Source organism: Cornus florida, unplaced genomic scaffold, assembly GCF_030987335.1.
Source record: "Cornus florida cultivar Cherokee Brave unplaced genomic scaffold, ASM3098733v1 CherokeeBrave_3.0.0_Hap2_Chr09, whole genome shotgun sequence".
In the NCBI taxonomy this organism is placed as follows: Eukaryota; Viridiplantae; Streptophyta; class Magnoliopsida; order Cornales; family Cornaceae; genus Cornus; species Cornus florida.
In genome coordinates this window covers 62,910,832-62,928,596 of record NW_026775579.1, presented here as the reverse complement: position 1 = coordinate 62,928,596, position 17,765 = coordinate 62,910,832, and the positions used below count along the sequence as shown (strand labels likewise).

Here is a 17,765-nt window from a genome sequence, read left to right as displayed (position 1 = left end):
ATCACCCTCGTGTTTTTTACTATCAAGTTGAGAGATAGAACCAACTAACATTTTTCATCTTCCTCTTAGGTTCTGTGTACCTCATTAATCATTTTAGCTTATAGCTAAGCTAACTAGTTTGCAACTTAATAACATTTTAGCTTTTAGCTAAATTGTGCATTAGAGCTAACTAGCTTGATTTAGCTTGTCTCGGTGTACTTGCTTAATGTATCCATAACATTTTCCATTAAACTCTTTCGAGTTATTGGAAAATTTTCTCTTATTCAGCCCATTTACAGCTATACGTGTCTTAAATACTAGTATAGATCTTTTTCCTTTGACTATTGGGAGAATTGACATAGTTAGACTAGTCAATTTTTGTTTATTGTATTACATACACAAACCAGTTATGAATTCATACAAATTCAATAATATCCCATATTAAATAAATTATGTTGTAGATTTGAATTCCATTGCACATTAAGTAATTCAACTGCATAGTTTAATATTATAATATCAAATAAAAGTAAACATTTATAAAAATAATATTGAACTTCCATAACAATATAGTTTCATATTATATCACATGATTAATTATATCACACAATTAATTTAAGAAAAAAGATTTGTGGCTCATTCTCCAATAAACATGCTAGAAACTAAGACCAAAAGATTTAGACGTTCTAACCCTCTTGCTACGTCTAAGTTCATCCTTATTTTCATTGTATGCACAAGAAAATGATTTGCAATACTGTTATGAGCATAACCTATCAAATGTTTTATGTAACGATTCACTCCACCACATAGTATGATATTATTCGCTTTGGGCCCGAGCCTGCATGATTATATTCTTTGATTTTATCTCAGAATGCCTCATACCAATTGGAGATAACACTACCACATAAAAGCACTTCACATTTTCCTTCCCCAAGTGATGTGGGACTGTACGCCTATAGTTCGCCCAATGTGGTAGTCTGTCGGTGCCTCTTGCACTAGCCCACGGCACACCCACCCATAAGGTTGCCACGTTTTAGGTCCTACTTTAACTTTCTTAGGAGCAGGAACTGCAACCTTAGTTAGACACCCCCACACTTTTAAGAATTTATAGGAAGTTTTTCAACCTTTCCATAATTCATATGGTGTCACATTAGTTTAAGGTATTTTTTTGAGAACGTAATTTGCAGAAAGCAAAACTTCCCCCCACAAATTCTGAGTTAAACCAGAATTTATCAATATAGCATTCATCATGTCTTCATGAATGATATCATGTTCTGAACAAATATTAGCACAAATGTTTTGATCTTTTTGCTAAGTTGATTCTCAACCTCATTTTTGTAATGTTTAAAACATTTCTAAGGTTTTATATTTACTTCGTAGCAAATATACATGACAGTATCTTATGCAATCATTGATAAAACTAACGAAGTACCCTTTTTGACCTCTTGCTGATACAAATTTAAGATAATATAATATACTACATCATATTACAAAAGTAAAATAATTCAACCAATAGTGAATTAAATAAATAATTCAATATTCTACTTATATAACATGCTTCAATTTCATATAATATTGAACACATCAATATTTAGCATATTATCATATAATAATGTATATAACATTATTTTATTATATATCAATTATTAGTATAATCTCTACTTTTTATATCTGAAATAGAAGTATATAATAAATTCTATGCAAGGAAGAATCTATCTTAAGAATGTTAGTAAAATATATGCTTCATGTGACATTTAAGATATGACAAACCTTATACTAATATGTCATGAGATAATTAACAATATGTTAAGAAATCATTAATTAAAAATGCAACTCTATATTTAATTAAATATACAAAATAAAGCAATAAAATAATAATAGTATACAAGGAATGAACCTGGACCGAGGCTAGTATTGTATACTATGTCCTTAAGATAGATTCGCTCCGCTATGGTGCTAACGGACTCAGTGGCGTCTATTTCCTAAGATGCAACGGTCTACATCCACTAGTAGTAGCACTACAAACTCGTGGATACGGCGAACCTCCTCCGTGTAATACTCTCTCTGACTCAAAAATGTATCTATATTATATAAATGCTAAATTGGGTGCAATCTGAACCAAATGGTTCAGACCAATCTTAATATGGCTCGATGAAATTGAATTAAGGTCTAAGTGGTTCAGACCACTTAACCTATGGTTTGAACCCACTTGGGTTGGGTTCAAGTATAGAGAAGGAGATAGAAGAAATTGAAAAATGAATGATTTGCAAATGATCCAAAGGGGAGTATTTATAGGCAACAAGGTGCCTTTTCGGATTAAGTGCAACCCTTTGGAAAAAACTAAAAAGTAGTTTTTAATTAATGTGTCTTTTCGGATTGGGTGTGTCTCTTCATCAGTGGACACAACCATTTATATGTGTCTCTTCACACTGGACACATCCACTCCAATTGGTTGTAATGGTTCACATGGTGTCTGTTCACCAATAGACACATCCACTCCAATAGGTTACAATGGTTCACATGGTGTCTGTTCACCAATAGACGCATCCACTCCAATAGGTTGTGATGGTTCACATGAATAGTTATATTTGTTGGTTTTGAGTTGCAACCTTTTAGAAACATATACAACTCTTTGAAAAACAGATGCAACCCTTTAGAAATGGATGCAATTCTTTGAAAAAAAAAAACTAACTTTTAATTTAAATTCAAAAAACTAACCACCCATTTAAATAAGATCAGCCCAAAATTAAAGGCCTAATTCAAGATTCCATTTAGTAAAAAGAATAATTGGACTTTACAATTAAGCCCAAGCCCAAATTTGGCTTAATTAAATTTCAATTAGTTTCAACATTTTTTCCATGTGGGACAAACACTTCCCACATTTTGCATACCCATTTAGGCTTATCAAAACACCACACTTTGGAGCTAATTTCTCATTCACCTGGAAATGGATTTGAGAAAGTAAATATACCATCTTCATCTCTTTGCGGAGAAAAACGCGCTCGTTTAGAGATCCGCAAAAAATTATTAGCGGAATCTATTCCAAACATCATCCATAGTTTATGTTTTTAATGCCCTCGTTTCCAACAGTAAGATCCTCTTCAGTTTATGTGACTTAAAAATTTGGGTGAAAGAACATAACAATAAGGGGTCATGAAAAACACATACAAAATTTTGTGATGGAGGAAACAATTTGCTAAGATGTAAGATCCTCTCCGGTGGGTGAAGGAACATAACAACAATGGGTGAAAAAATATACAAAATTTTGCGATGGATGAAACAATTTGCTAAGATGTAAGATCCTCTTCAATTGATTTGAGTTACAAATTTGGGTGAAAGAACATATCAACAAAGTGTGAAAGAACATACAAAATTTTGTGATGGAGAAAACAATTTACTAATATGTAAGATATATCATTTTCAGTTGATGTGAGTAATAAATTTGGTGAAAGAACATAACAAGAAAGTGGCCTACTTCCAAGAGTCTTAATGTTATTAAAAAACTAACAATAAGAAAAACTTTTACAAAATTTCACCCTCATTTTAGTAGTTTTGCACATGTTTCAATATGTTACTTCACAAATTTTAATATTAGTGTTCTTATGCATACGCAAGGACTTTTGAATGGTTTTATTGAATTAGTTTTCATGTAACAAGTTTCCAACAAAATTATTTACATTTGTACTAAATAAATTTTATCCTCACCTATAAGGATCCCCACGATGCATCATCGATCTCGACACCGGTTGTTCTAAATGAAGAATATGAAATACTTTTGCAAACTTTCATCGGTATTATATGTCAATAGGAGCGTGTATTTGGACAGAAGCTACAATAGCATTTTGTTTTGGAGTTCAAGGGTTAAACAATGAGCAGAACACATCTAAACTAGTTTATAAATAAACTTGGTGGACGTTAAAACCTTTGAATGATGGACATTGTGTAATAAACATGATTAACATGTTAAAAGGTTATCCATTGTGTCAAAAAATAGCATTAGTTCAAATGGATTTTTTTTATTTTTTTATTTTTTTTCATACAAAATACAATAAGAACAAAAAAAATAGTAATAATAATAATACCAACCAAATTATCATCCAAAAGCATAAAAAAGTATGAATATGTGATGACAATAAGATATTCTATTAAACTTTTCACATTAAGAAGTAACTTACTCGTAGTTATGTTCTTTCAACCAAGTTTTTAACTTATTTTGGTATGTAACTTCTTCTAATAGTGATTTTGTTATCACCGCTGTTTGTCAGTAACATCAGCAATATTTGAACTAGTTCACTCTGACGAGAGTCTAGGCCGTTCCTATACGCCAAAATAATGTAGTGACTGCACGGTTCAAGAAAAGCCTTTTGAGTTAAATTTAAATTTATAAAAACCACTACTACCACTACTACTAACGTAGCAAGAGTGAGTAGGGATCGTCCCAAGGGATTGGAGGGCTACTAGTAATGGAAACAATGCTTAGGGTTAGTAGGTTGAGTGATCAAAGGTAGATTGTTTGGTTGATTAAACTACAATTAAGATTAAGCAAGCTCAATATAAAACAAGTAATTAAAGGATAGAGAAAACAAGAGAGAGAGAGCTCTTGGGACTTAGAGATCACCACTAAGCATCACTTTTCTATACACTCAATTCATAATTAATGAGGGGGAAAACATATGTTGTAACAATAGTGAGTGTGTGTGGTTGTTTCAATAAGCATGGATGACCAATTAAATGAATTTTGTCTAAACAACACAATGAATAGCATAATATATCAAACTAAGCCATTAATCCTTTCTTTAAGCTCACAATCCCAAACACATCACATAATTAGAGAAATATACTATTTGCATTCATAAGTATGGAACATCAAACAACAAGCATGGATTGTTCTCCCATTTAACAACTAAGGTAACTACACTACATCTAAGCTAATGACTTGAAAATTAAACTAATTAAACTAAGGGAGAGGCACAATCCATCAAGAAATGAGTATGAACCATAAAATAAACCACAAGAGCATTCTATTAAGCACTATGTCTTGACAATCTCTAGATCTATAGCATCAACACACATAGACATGCATCAACAACACAAGAGATAGAGATAAACACTTAAACATCAATTCTAGCATACATAGACATATGGATAGAATGAAATGATCAATTGGAAGAATTAAACCACACAAATCATTGAATAAACAAGATCTATGTATATAAATATGTCAAAACATGTATTATAACACAAATCCCCTCAAAAATATATAAATCAAGGTAAAGAAGGCATGCTTAGGGCTAACTCTAGCCCCAAGAGGATGTCTAGGTACTCATGAATGGTGTCCTCCAACCCTCAAGGGCTATCTCCATGGTAGAAATGCTCTTCTTCTTGAAGTAGATGGAAGACCTCCTAAGATTGTGTCTCTAGCCTCCTCTTCTCTTTTCTTCCTCTCTAAGAATAATAAAAAATTATATCTATCAACTCCTAAAAGCATATATGTAAAAGTGGCTCATAATCCTTATATAGGTGGCTCAAATGTCACACCCAATGGTCTAGGTTCGTACACAAGGGCTCCTCCAATGATTGCACAATGAGACAACTTTTAATGAGCTAGAAATTAATTTAATTCGCACATGAGAGGATCGATCGATCAAACCTATGCTGAGATCGATTGAACTTGGCTGAGATCTATCAAACTTTGGTTGGATCGATCCTCCCATGGCAGCGCCTTTTTGGATAAAGATAGATCTGAGATATTTTGGGGAAAGAGATAAAAGTGGTAGGTAGGGTGGTACAACATGATAAGATGGAATCTTTTCGATCGATCTGAGAATTGATGGATCGATCGAACTTTGTGGGATCTTTGGATATGGACAAAAGAGCTTGGATCCATTTTGAAGAGTCTAGATCGATGAACTTTCGATCGATCGGAGTATTCTTGAGATCAATCGAACATGCTGATTTCCACACTTTGCTTCATTCTGCTTCCACTTTGCTCCTTTCTTCCATCCAGCTTGAGTTAGCTTCTTTTAAGCTCTTATTTGGCTGAATTAGCTTATTTTGGAAATAAGCACCTAAAAAGGACAATAACACGAAATTAGTCTAAAATGAGAAAGTAAGATAGATAAAGGTTCTAAAATACCTAAGCTTAAGGGGTTTAAATGCGCACTTTTCAGCGCTGATCACACTATGTGTAGTTATGCTCTTTTAACAATTATTATTAACTTTACAATAATATCCTTTAACAAAATGTTATTATTTAGATAATATAAACTTAACAAAAGAGGGGGTGAACTTATTTTGTAAAAAATTAAAATGGATTAAATTATCTATAAAAAATCATTATCTAAAATATGGAACCTCTACTAAAACGCAATTTGAAAAGTTACAAATTTTAGCTTTATTCAAGAACTCTAAAAGCTAAAATTGATAACTATTAAAAATACTTACTGGTTACCAAACACATTCAAACACAATTTTTTTTTAAAATAAAAGCACTTTTAAGCGATTCAAAAGCAATCCCAAATGGACTATAAAAGGGCTCGTGTGAATTTGAAAAATCTTGATGTTATAAATTATAATTAAAATATAATGAGCAAATGTGAAGTAGTTAGTTATATGCTAATTTCAGTTAATATTAATTATAAATTTTGTTAAAATGAAATAACTAAGAGCGACAACAAATTTTTGTTGTTGTTGAAGGATCTTGTTTTACTCAAAAATTAGGGTGAAAATAACATTGCTAAGAGGGAGAGAAATTAGTTACAAATAGGATTGATGTTGATTTTAACATTGGTTGAAATGACATAACAAACACGGTTGAAATATTTTTTCAGAGATTTTAGAAAGTCACAAAAAATTGATTTATATTTGAAGGATTCTGATTTACCAAAATGTTAGCGTGGGAATAAGGTTGATAAAAGGGACACAAATTAGTTACTAATCGCGGTTAATGTTAGCTTCAACGTTGGTTGAAAATATGTAACGAACATGGTTGTAATATTTGGTGAAAATGCGGTCCTCTAACAAAGAGAGAACCGGAATTTAGTAAGTAATTTGTGTCCCTTTTAGCAACCGTGTTCATTTGAACTGGAATTAGTAACAAATAGTCATAGAAAGAGTGAGAATTATATTTGAAGGATTCTGATTTAGTAACGAACACGATTGTAATATTTGGTGAAAATGCGGTCTTTTAGGAAAGAGAGAATTATATTTGTAGTGGTCTGATGTTACTAAAAAGTTAGTGTGGGAATAAGGTTACTAAAAGGGACAAAAATTAATTGCTAATTTCGGTTGATGTTAGCTTCAACATTGGTTGACAATTTGGAAGACAGTTGAAATATTTTTTATGCCAAATTCAGCAGACAAAAAAATTTTTTTTTTTTTTAGCGTAATTGTTTATTAAGTGTTACATTTTATTCATGTGTGGTGTTAATATTCCAAATTTAGCAGATAAAAAAGATTTATTTTTTATTATTTATTTATTTATTTATTTTTTTGAGCTTTGGAAAGGGAGGAATATGTTGTTTTTTTGAAGACCTACACTAGTGCAGGGAAACAACACTGCTAGTAGTTTGAATTGAATTTTGATGCCAGTGTTGGGGTCTTAAGCCCAGTTAACAACTCTCTCTCACACACTCACACACACTACCATCCAACAACTATAGGGGCCGCAGAGGACAAGATTATCAAAGCTGCACCATATTTCTTCCCTTTCACAACAACATCAAGCAATTAAATGGGCTCTTCAATGGGGATATACAGGCAACCGACTATTGAAGATGAGTGTAAGGTGCTTATTACTTCTCAAAAAATTGCAAACTTAGTGGCAGCAATCAAAGAGGACATCAATTGAGTCGCCTGGCTATGCAGTGAAGGAGTGTGTTTTCTTGTGTTAATTTATTTTTTTTATTTTTATTTTTTATTATTGATTACAAAAAAAAAAAATTAGTACAAATTTTGATCTAAATTTTCTCTAATCCTAAATTCAAGTCACCAATTCGATACTCCCAAACATAGCAAAACTGTATTAGTTGGTCATGAAGCATCCATAAATTAAAATTCATGAATTATCTATTTTATAAGATTATCCTTTCTTGGTTTGGTTAAAAAAAAGAAAAAAAAAAATGAGAGTATGAATATAAACAAATATACAAGAGAAAGGGGACATACCCCTATGTGCCAAGAATCAGCAAAACAACTATAATATCAAATGGAAGACAATCATACAAGCACAAAGAGGTTAACCGAGAACAAATTAATATATATATATAGAGAGAGAGAGAGTGAGAGAGAGAGAATATGTTTGCAGGTCAAAATTTTCTTTTTTCCTGGATGTGGAATTTTTTTATAAAATATGAACAATATGGTACATAGGGAAGTGATAAAACACAAAAGGATCACCAAAAGGAAAACTTAAAGAGAGTAGGTCAGGGCATACCCCAAACTACAGCAAGAACAGAAAAAGAAAAGCAACTTGACATCAAGAACTAGAATCAAAATAAGGCCTCAATATCAGAGATGGTCAGTCCTAGGGCAGATAATCCTTCAAAGCAAGAGTCCATAGCAATCTGATGTGGAGACAATGCGTCCCCATCCTGACATCTATTGTTTATTTCAGCCCAGATCCTCCGAGAATGGCAGTGAATCAACACCAAAGAAGCTTGATTTTCATAGTCTGCCCACGAGTGTGATCAATAAACCAAGCCAGGGCATCAGAGAAGTGAGGAAGCTCCATCAATTCATTCCAGGAACATAAGTCAGAGAACCAGGAGGACCACACCTGTTTTGCAAATGGGCAGTACCAAAACAGATGGTATCCGGTATCAGAAGCTCCAAAACAGTTGTGACATATGGAAGCGCCAATGAAAACTCTCTTTCCGAGGTTAAAGTAAGGGGAATGAATTCTGCATGATGAGAACTGCTTGAACTGCAATTCTAGGTTTGTTTGAGTTCCAAACTAGAGAAAACCATGGACTAGGCACACCACGGGCTCTGCAAACATTCCAGAAATTTTTAAAAGAAGGGATACCATGTTTCCACTTAATTGTGTCTTCAGAAGTGGAATTGGCGTGATGTTGAAGGTATACACCAATTTCAGCAGGCCAATGTCTGCAGGTCAATTAACTACCTATAATCTGTTAATTTTCACCTTTTTTTGTTTCTTTAATTCTCAATCATATCATGCAATATTCCAGGTCAATTAACTAGACTTGGTCAATAACATGGTAATGTAAATGCTATATATAACCATTTCAAAATCACAAACACAAAGGTCCCAATGATTGGGACAGAAGATCATATTTTGCCTAAAACTGTTCTTTAAATTCAGCTCAATAATGACTACATGAATGGAAATTCAAATACTTTTTCTATTCATAAATTCTATACATAAGGACTCAAAAGAAGATACAAATAAAATAAAATAAAAATTAAAAAATAAAATAAAAATTAAAAATTAATCAAACCCAATTTATATCCTCATCCTCATTTTTCTCACTACCATTGTGAAACCCAAGCCACATCTTTGATTTGCAAAACCTAATCAAGAAGTACCAACCAATCCCAACCACGGTCAACAAAGCACTCACCAAATACACATTCTTAGTAGCAACACTAATAACATACACCAAAAACCCAGATGGAACCAAGCACATGATCACCAAGTCCGGCATCGGCAGGGGGACTTTGTAAGGCCTCTTTGCCCTTGCCATCTTCCTCCTCAACCAAAGGAAGGACGCGAATTCCAGCAACATCCCCAAACCATACAAGAAATTCACTGAAGATATAATGGCCACGAAGTTCATGTATGAAACTGCCAATGCAACCAATGTTGACATCAAAATCCCAACCCAAGGTGTGTTGAACCATGTGGACCTTGCCCCAAAAGACCTAGGCACAACTCCTAAATCCGCCATACCAAGAATCTGATAAGCACAACTGCTCAATTGAGCTTCAAAAAGTCCAATCCCGGATAGAACTGCACCAATCTCAACCCAATATTTCAACCATTTTCCCGTGATAATTTCTGCCACATCTGCAAAATACCCATCAACCCAATTCTCTTGATTTAGAGGGATAGCCCTGGTTGCAGCCAAAAGAGGGTTAACCTAACCAAGTATGATATTTGGTGTCTCGTGCATGTATTAATAAGAATACCAACTGGGGCAGAACAAACATGACAAAGTTTGGAAGACTAAAATAAAATGTGAGGTTCATTATAATCAAGCAACCTTTTTCATTCAAAGGAAGATGTACATGATGGTGAATAGTCTTTATTTAAATTTATTTCGAGTTAGTACGCTGCTAGACAAATGTGCTCGTATATTCATTAAGTTTCAAAAATGAGATACAATAGTCATTTCAGGGTCTTATTTTTAGTTTATTGGGTCTTTGTAAGTGGTATTTAGTAGGTCTAGAATACAGCTTAATAGATGAAGTTCAATAGTTTTCCGTGTAAAAATAATAATTGGAGTACATTTAGGAGAAGCATAGCACCTTATACCACTATATATAATCATCTGACTTGGTAAAGTTGAGTTTTTGAGAAATGAAGGGGTGAACCAACATTCCAATATTTCTTTCCTTTTTTTTGTCTCTCAAATTACTGTACACTGGTTATCTCCCCTGATCCATAACTGCCCAATTTCATCCTGAAATCCAACCATACCAAACCCTAATCAACACAAACCTTTCCTTGCCTTTGACCTTTTTTGTTTTTTGAACACCAAAAACCCTCAAAGTACCTGCTGTCCAATATTCCAAACAACCAAACTCATAAAATTCGTGCAACCATAAAATTCTAAAATTGGGCCAAATCCTAATCTCTTTGGAGTCACAATCACTATATTCTTTCTTCTACCTCTAAAAACTCAACCTACCAGTTTTCCTTAACCAAATCAACAATAAAACCAATTGTAAGCTACCTATAATAAGATTCCTACTGCTATCATACATCATGCCTACTGCTTGAGAGACTCGTAAGAATCTGAAAGAAGAATGAATGGTTAAATTCATTTTCAGAAAAACAAGAAATGCACTTGTCACAGTGACAAGGTATTAGCAGAGCATATCAATTCCCCAAAGACGATAAGTAATAATTGGAAATGCCATATATGTGCATGTTGTCCAATGTTATACCGGCTACCAAAAAAAAAAGCATTCTTCAAGTGGAATGCCTAACAATAGAATCAGACAATTTAAATGAAAATTTTTATACGGACTTTATTGCAATCTGTGGCCTAACCAACGATCATATCTGTCTCAAAGATCCTTTTTTTGAGACAATTTTCTGAGACTACATATAGATATAGAAGTCGACCACTCAATTCCATTTATAGACTAAGTTAATATTTCTTATGAGAAATATTGGCAAGTGCCAAACATTTTAGCCTGAAAATGGACTACATCAATCAAATTCAAAACCCAAATTGCAAATAAAAAAAGGGAAACATGTAACATGAGTGAAGCAATCAAATTCCACCAGTAAATCTTTATAACTCTATTAATGTTGAATGATTTTGAATTATTTATTTATTTTAATATTAAGAAAGTGGTACAATTGTAAAAAAGTTCATGACTACACGTATATCCAATGACACAGTAAGTACCCAATATGTGATAAATATGTTATTGTATTCATATTTCCCCTCCCCTGGTTTTTGGTACTAGACCGCTTGCTATTCAAACCTATTCTAATGCACAAGATTGCATAGTAAAGCACATCCAGCTGAACGGAAATGGAATGGGTATTAAAGTTGAGGTGGACATGCATTTTCCAAATAAAATGAAAAACCCAGTATCTCTACATCAACAACTATTACTGATAAATCCATACTATCAAAGCATAATTCCGAAAAATCATTTTTTCTTCTGTTCAATTTGAATTTGGTTTCTAAATTCATGTTTCAGCTATAAATACACAACACATATAAATTGATCTTTTATTCTAAATGATATTCATAATTTGAATGAAACAACAGATTCACTGAAAATAAAGCAAACGCCCACAGTAGTAAAAAAAAAAAAAAAAAAAACAGGAAACTTGATCACAAATTACAAATACCTGAAAAGAGTATTGAAGCCGAACAATAAAGGGATGCACAAGTTTGGTGAGAATATCCCTCTCAGCCCTCATGTAATCAACATGTTCTTTATAATAGTATCTTTCCTCATCACTTTCATTGCAAAAATCCCATCACCTGTCCCCACCAATACCACTAATTCCATCCCTATCCTTCTTCCTCACCTTAAACACCTTCCCAAAAGCGCCTTTCCCAACAACCATCAAAATCTTAAAATCCCCAGGCCCAATTCTGCACACTTCCACCCCATCCTCCCCCTTCTCCACAACCCTAACGGCGTCAATTCCACTATCTTCGTCATCCCCATCTTCGTCGGAACTTTCGGAGTCGATTTCGATCATTTCGGGGAGGGAATTGGAGACGGCGAATCGGGGCGAAGGGCCCACGAAGGAGTGAGAACGGTTGTGGATGATTGGGGGATCGCCAAGGAACGGCGAAGATGAAGATGTTGGAGGGCCGAATAAATCGGAGAAGTGGAATTCTTCGTCGGAGGTGGGTGGGATTGTGAGCTTGTTGAGCTTGTTTGCAAGAATTGAATGGAGTGCTTTCTTTTGAGTTGTAGAAATCATGCTTTCTTTTGGTTTTGGAGGGATTTCCTCCCGCTAGATTGGCGCCCACTGTTTCTTAATTTGCCGCCTTCCTTCTTGAACAAAACCAAATCAACTCCTAAATCAGGGTTAAGTGAAGCGTTGACGTGACAAAAGCTCTAAGCAGGACCGTGCAAAATTGGACTGCATGGAATGCACCAGCAGTGAAATGCACTGAATCCAGCTCCGAGAGGGAGGTTATTAAGGGTATTTTGGTTCTTTAAAAAAAAAAAAAGGTCTAAATTGAATAAACTTTCTTTAATTTTATTCCATTGTATTCACGTTTGAACTCTCAGCGATGATGAAGAGAAATGGATCTGCTACTGCTTCTTGGGTCTGGAGAAGATTATTTCCTCACAATTGCCTCTCAAAAGTTACTTGTCTTCCTACTACTACTACTACTTTTCTCTCTCTAAACCCAAACCCATTATCGCATGTTCATTATACAGTTTCATTTCACTCTCATTCTTCTACTACGGATCGTAAATCACTGACCCAGAAACCTAGAATTGGGTTTTACAATATTAATAATCTCCAAGACGCTCTCAATTTATTCAATCGAATGCTCCAAACGCGACCTTTGTCTCCTGTTATCGAATTTAATCAGCTTCTAGGGTTTATTACCAGAATGAAAATTACTCTACTGTTGTTTCTCTCTACAAACAAATGCTTGTGTTGGGTATATCTGTTGATGAGTACACCATGAACACTGTAATCAACTGTTATTGCCACCTCAATCGAGTCGATTTTGGATTTGCTACCTTAGGCCACCTACTTAAACGTGGTGGTTGTGCACCAAATGTGACTACATTCACCACCCTGATAAAGGGCTTTTCTTAGAACATAATTTTGCGGAGGCAATGGGGTTATTCAAGAAGCTGCTGAGGCAGAAGCAGATTGAACCTGATGGAGTTATGTATGGAACCATGATAAATGGTCTTTGCAAAACAGGGAATGCTAGCATGGCCATTGGGCTACTTAGGGATATGGAGAAAACAAGGGTTTCTAGTGCTAACTTAGTAATGTATAACAACACCATAATTGATAGTCTTTGCAAGGACAGAATGGTAGATGATGCTTTGGCCTTTTTCTCCGAAATGATTGAGAAAGGTATGTTGCCTGATGTTATCACATACAATTCATTGATTCACGGACTTTGCAATTTTGGTCGATGGAAAGAGGCTAAAAGACTATTGAATGAGATGGTGGATCTGAAAATTTTTCCAGATGTATATTTCTTCAATATTTTGGTAGATGCACTTTGCAAAGAAGGGTTGGTAAGAGATGCAGAGAGTATACTTAAAATCATGATTCAGAGAGGTGAGAATCCTGATGTAGTCACTTACACTGCTTTGATCGATGGATATTGTTTGCAAGGCCAGATGGATGAAGCAATGAAAGCATTCAATTCCATGGAGGACAGGGTAATTGAGCCTGACACTATCACCTATAACACTTTAATCAATGGATATTGCAAGCAGATGAAGATTGATGAGGCCATGCATCTCTTGCTAGAAATGCCCAGTAAAGGATTGGAACCCACAATTGACACTAATACAACTATGCTGCAAGGGTTGTTCCGAAATGGTAGATGTGCTGCAGCGAGAAAGCTTCTGAATGAGATGCAAGATAGAGGCCAAATTCCAAGTATTCACACTTACTGTGTCCTGTTGGATGGCCTGTGCAAAAACGGGCACATTTCTGAAGCGTTGTCAATATTTCACACGATGGAAAGCAATGGATTAAATTCTCATATTTCTATTTACAACATTCTCATTGATGGACTTTGCAAGAATGGACAATTTGATGTCTCATGGGATCTTTTTGATAAACTTTCCTTCAAAGAGATGCAGCCTGATGTTATTACGTATAATATACTTATACAGGGACTTTGTGTAGAAGGACTACTGAAGAAAGCTGAAGAGCTGCTCAGAAAAATGACAGAGACTGGTTGCTTGCCAGATAGTGTCATTTACAACACTATAGTCCAAGGATGTATTAGGAGAAAAAAGTGTGACAAGGCAGTGGCACTTTTAGAGGAAATGACCAAGAAGGGGTTTTCACCTAATGCGTCTACTTTTTCCATGTTACTACATCCACTCTACACTACTGGTCAAGATCCTGAACTCCTCAAAATGATTCAGAAGTTTGAGCCAAAGGAAAACATGAATGTCGAAGCCTAAGTGCTACATGGATTATAGTTATCACTTACTTGTTTGGATCATTGGATACATATCATAATGCATTTGTAGAAGAATTACCATTGCAAAAGTATTGTAACGACCCACTCCACCACATGGTATGATATTGTCTGCTTTGGGCCTGAACCCGCACGGTTTTGCTCTTCGACTTTTACCCCAAAAGGCCTCATACCAATTGGAGATGATACATTTACATATAAGCACTTCACCTTTCCTCTACCTAGGCGATGTGGGACTTGTGCAGCCGTAACTCGCCAGTGTGGTAGCCTGACAGTGTCTTTTGCACCCGCCCACGACACACCCGTCCACAAGGTCATCACAATCCACCCCCCTTGGAGGCTCGACGTCCTCGTCGGCACACTTCCGGCTGGGTCAGGCTCTGATATCATGTGTAACGACCCACTCCACCACATGGTATGATATTGTCCGCTTTGAACCTGAGCTCGCACGGTTTTGCTCTTGGGCTTCACCCCAAAAGGCCTCATACCAATTGGAGATGATGCACTTACATATAAGCACTTCACCTTTCCTCTACCCAGGCGATGTGGGACTTGTGCACCCGTAGCTCGCTAGTGTGGTAGCCTGACAGTGTCTCTCGCACCCGCCCACGGCACACCCGCCCATAGGGTCATCACAATCCACCCCCCTTGGAGGCCCGACGTCCCCGTCGGCACACTTCCGGCTGGGTCAGGCTCTAATATCATTTGTAACGGCCCACTCCACCACATGGTATGATATTGTCCGCTTTGGGTCTGAGCCCGCACGGTTTTGCTCTTGGGCTTCACCCCAAAATGCCTCATATTCAACTCCTTCTGAGTGTAGAGGTATTTGAGGCTCTTGTGATCAGAGAATAACTCAAATTCCTCGCCATACAAGTAATGCCTCCACACCTTCAATGCAAGAACCACTGCTGCCAATTCCAGATCATGTGTAGGGTAATTCTGCTCATGTGGCTTAAGCTGCCTAGAGGCATACGCTACCACCTTGTCATCTTGCATCAAAACACAGCCAAGACCCTGATGTGATGCATCTGTGTAAATCACAAATCTCTCACCACTAATAGGAATGGTAAGAACTGGTGCCGAAGTCAATCTCGTCTTCAGCTCCTCAAATGCCTGCTCACAGCGGTGATCCCAAACAAACTTCACATCCTTCCGAGTCAAACGAGTCAATGGTGCAGCAATCTTGGAGAAACCTTCAATGAAACGCCTGTAGTATCTTGCTAGTCCTAAGAAGCTACGAATCTCAGTGACAGTAGTAGGCCGTTTCCAACTCATCACAGCCTCTACCTTGGCAGAATCTACTGAAACTCCATCCTTAGAGATCACGTGCCCCAAAAACTGAATCTGCTCTTGCCAAAAGTCACACTTCTCAAACTTAGCATAGAGTTGATGCTCACGCAAAGTCTGAAGTGTAATGCTCAAGTGTCTCTCATGTTCCTCCTTAGTCTTGGAATATATCAGAATGTCATCAACAAATACCACAACAAACTGATCCAAGTAAGGTCGAAACATTCGGTTCATCAAATCCATAAAAGCTGCCGGAGCGTTAGTCAACCCAAAAGGCATGACTAAAAACTCATAGAGGCCATAACGAGTCCTAAAGGCAGTCTTAGGAATATCCTCATCCCTAATCCTCAGCTGATGGTACCCAGTCCTCAAGTCAACCTTAGAGAACAACTGCGCCCCTCTGAGTTGATCAAACAAATCATCGATGCGTGGCAATGGGTACTTGTTCTTAATAGTGACCTTATTCAGCGCATGGTAGTCAACACATAAGCGGAGTGACCCATCCTTCTTCTTAACAAAAAGAACAGTTGCTCCCCACGGTGATGTGCTAGGTCGAATAAACCCCCGATCTTGCAACTCTTGAGTCTGCTTCTTCAACTCACTCAATTCAACTGGCGCCATTCTATAGGGTGCCCTAGAGATAGGTGAAATACCAGGAGTGAGGTCGATGCAGAAATCCACTGCCCTCCTAAGAGGCAAACCCGGAATATCCCGAAACACATCTGCATACTCTGACACTGTAGGCAACTGCTCTATAGTCACGCATTGCTCAACCACCTCGATGTGGGCCAGAAATCCCATAGTCATGGTGCCCTCAAACTCCCCACACTTATATCGAGAAAGAAACTGTCCCGGAACTGAGAATACAATAATCCTCTCATGGCAGTCCAACTGAGCATGATATCTAGCCAACCAATCCATACCCAGTATAGCATCAAATTCTCTCATACGTAATACTATTAAATCAATAGGATACTCCAACTCCCCAATTGTAACAGGGCAAGCACGACATATTCTATCAAGTGTCGTCGCGCTCCCGAGTGGAGTTGTAATAGATAAGGCATTACTTATATGTCCAGGTTCTAATCCCAGTGTATTCACAAATGATAGTGCAATAAAAGAATATGAAGAACCTGAATCAAATAGTACTCTAGCTATACTGCCATAAATAGTAAGTGTACCTTCCACTGCTGGTGGTGCACGATCCTGTCTCCCATCTGGAACAACTGCATAAACCCTTGCACCTCCTTGTTGCTGTGGTGCCTGACCTTTCTGCTGGTTATTCTTGTGAGGCTTGGGACAATTATGAGCCAAATGTCCTTGCTTACGACAATTGTAGCAATGCCCGCTGAACTGATATGGCTGTGCATCATGAGGTGTGGCTGGTACTAAAGCTGTGGATTGCTCACCTTCACCAACTCTCTGCCGTTTCCCTGCTCGCCAATCTTGTCTACCTCTCTGCCAAGACTGACCCTGCCAGTTTCTCTGAGTTTGCTGCTGCTGACCCCTCTGATTCTGTTGAGAGCTACTCTGATTCTGTTGAGTGCTGCTAGCCCCCTTACCTTTCTGTTCTGCCCTACGCTCCTTCTGTTTCTGAAAGGCAATGTTATTATTCTCCTCTACTGCCATAGCACA

The 17,765-nt window shown here is 36.5% G+C and overlaps 2 pseudogenes; one reads left to right on the top strand and one right to left on the bottom strand.

Moving 5' to 3' along the window:
- Positions 1-8,272: 8,272 nt before the first annotated feature.
- On the bottom strand, positions 8,273-10,112 carry LOC132272700 (probable polyamine transporter At3g13620; annotated as a pseudogene).
- A 1,848-nt stretch (positions 10,113-11,960) lies between these two features.
- On the top strand, positions 11,961-14,823 carry LOC132272699 (pentatricopeptide repeat-containing protein At1g63330-like; annotated as a pseudogene).
- The last annotated feature ends 2,942 nt before the right edge of the window (positions 14,824-17,765 follow it).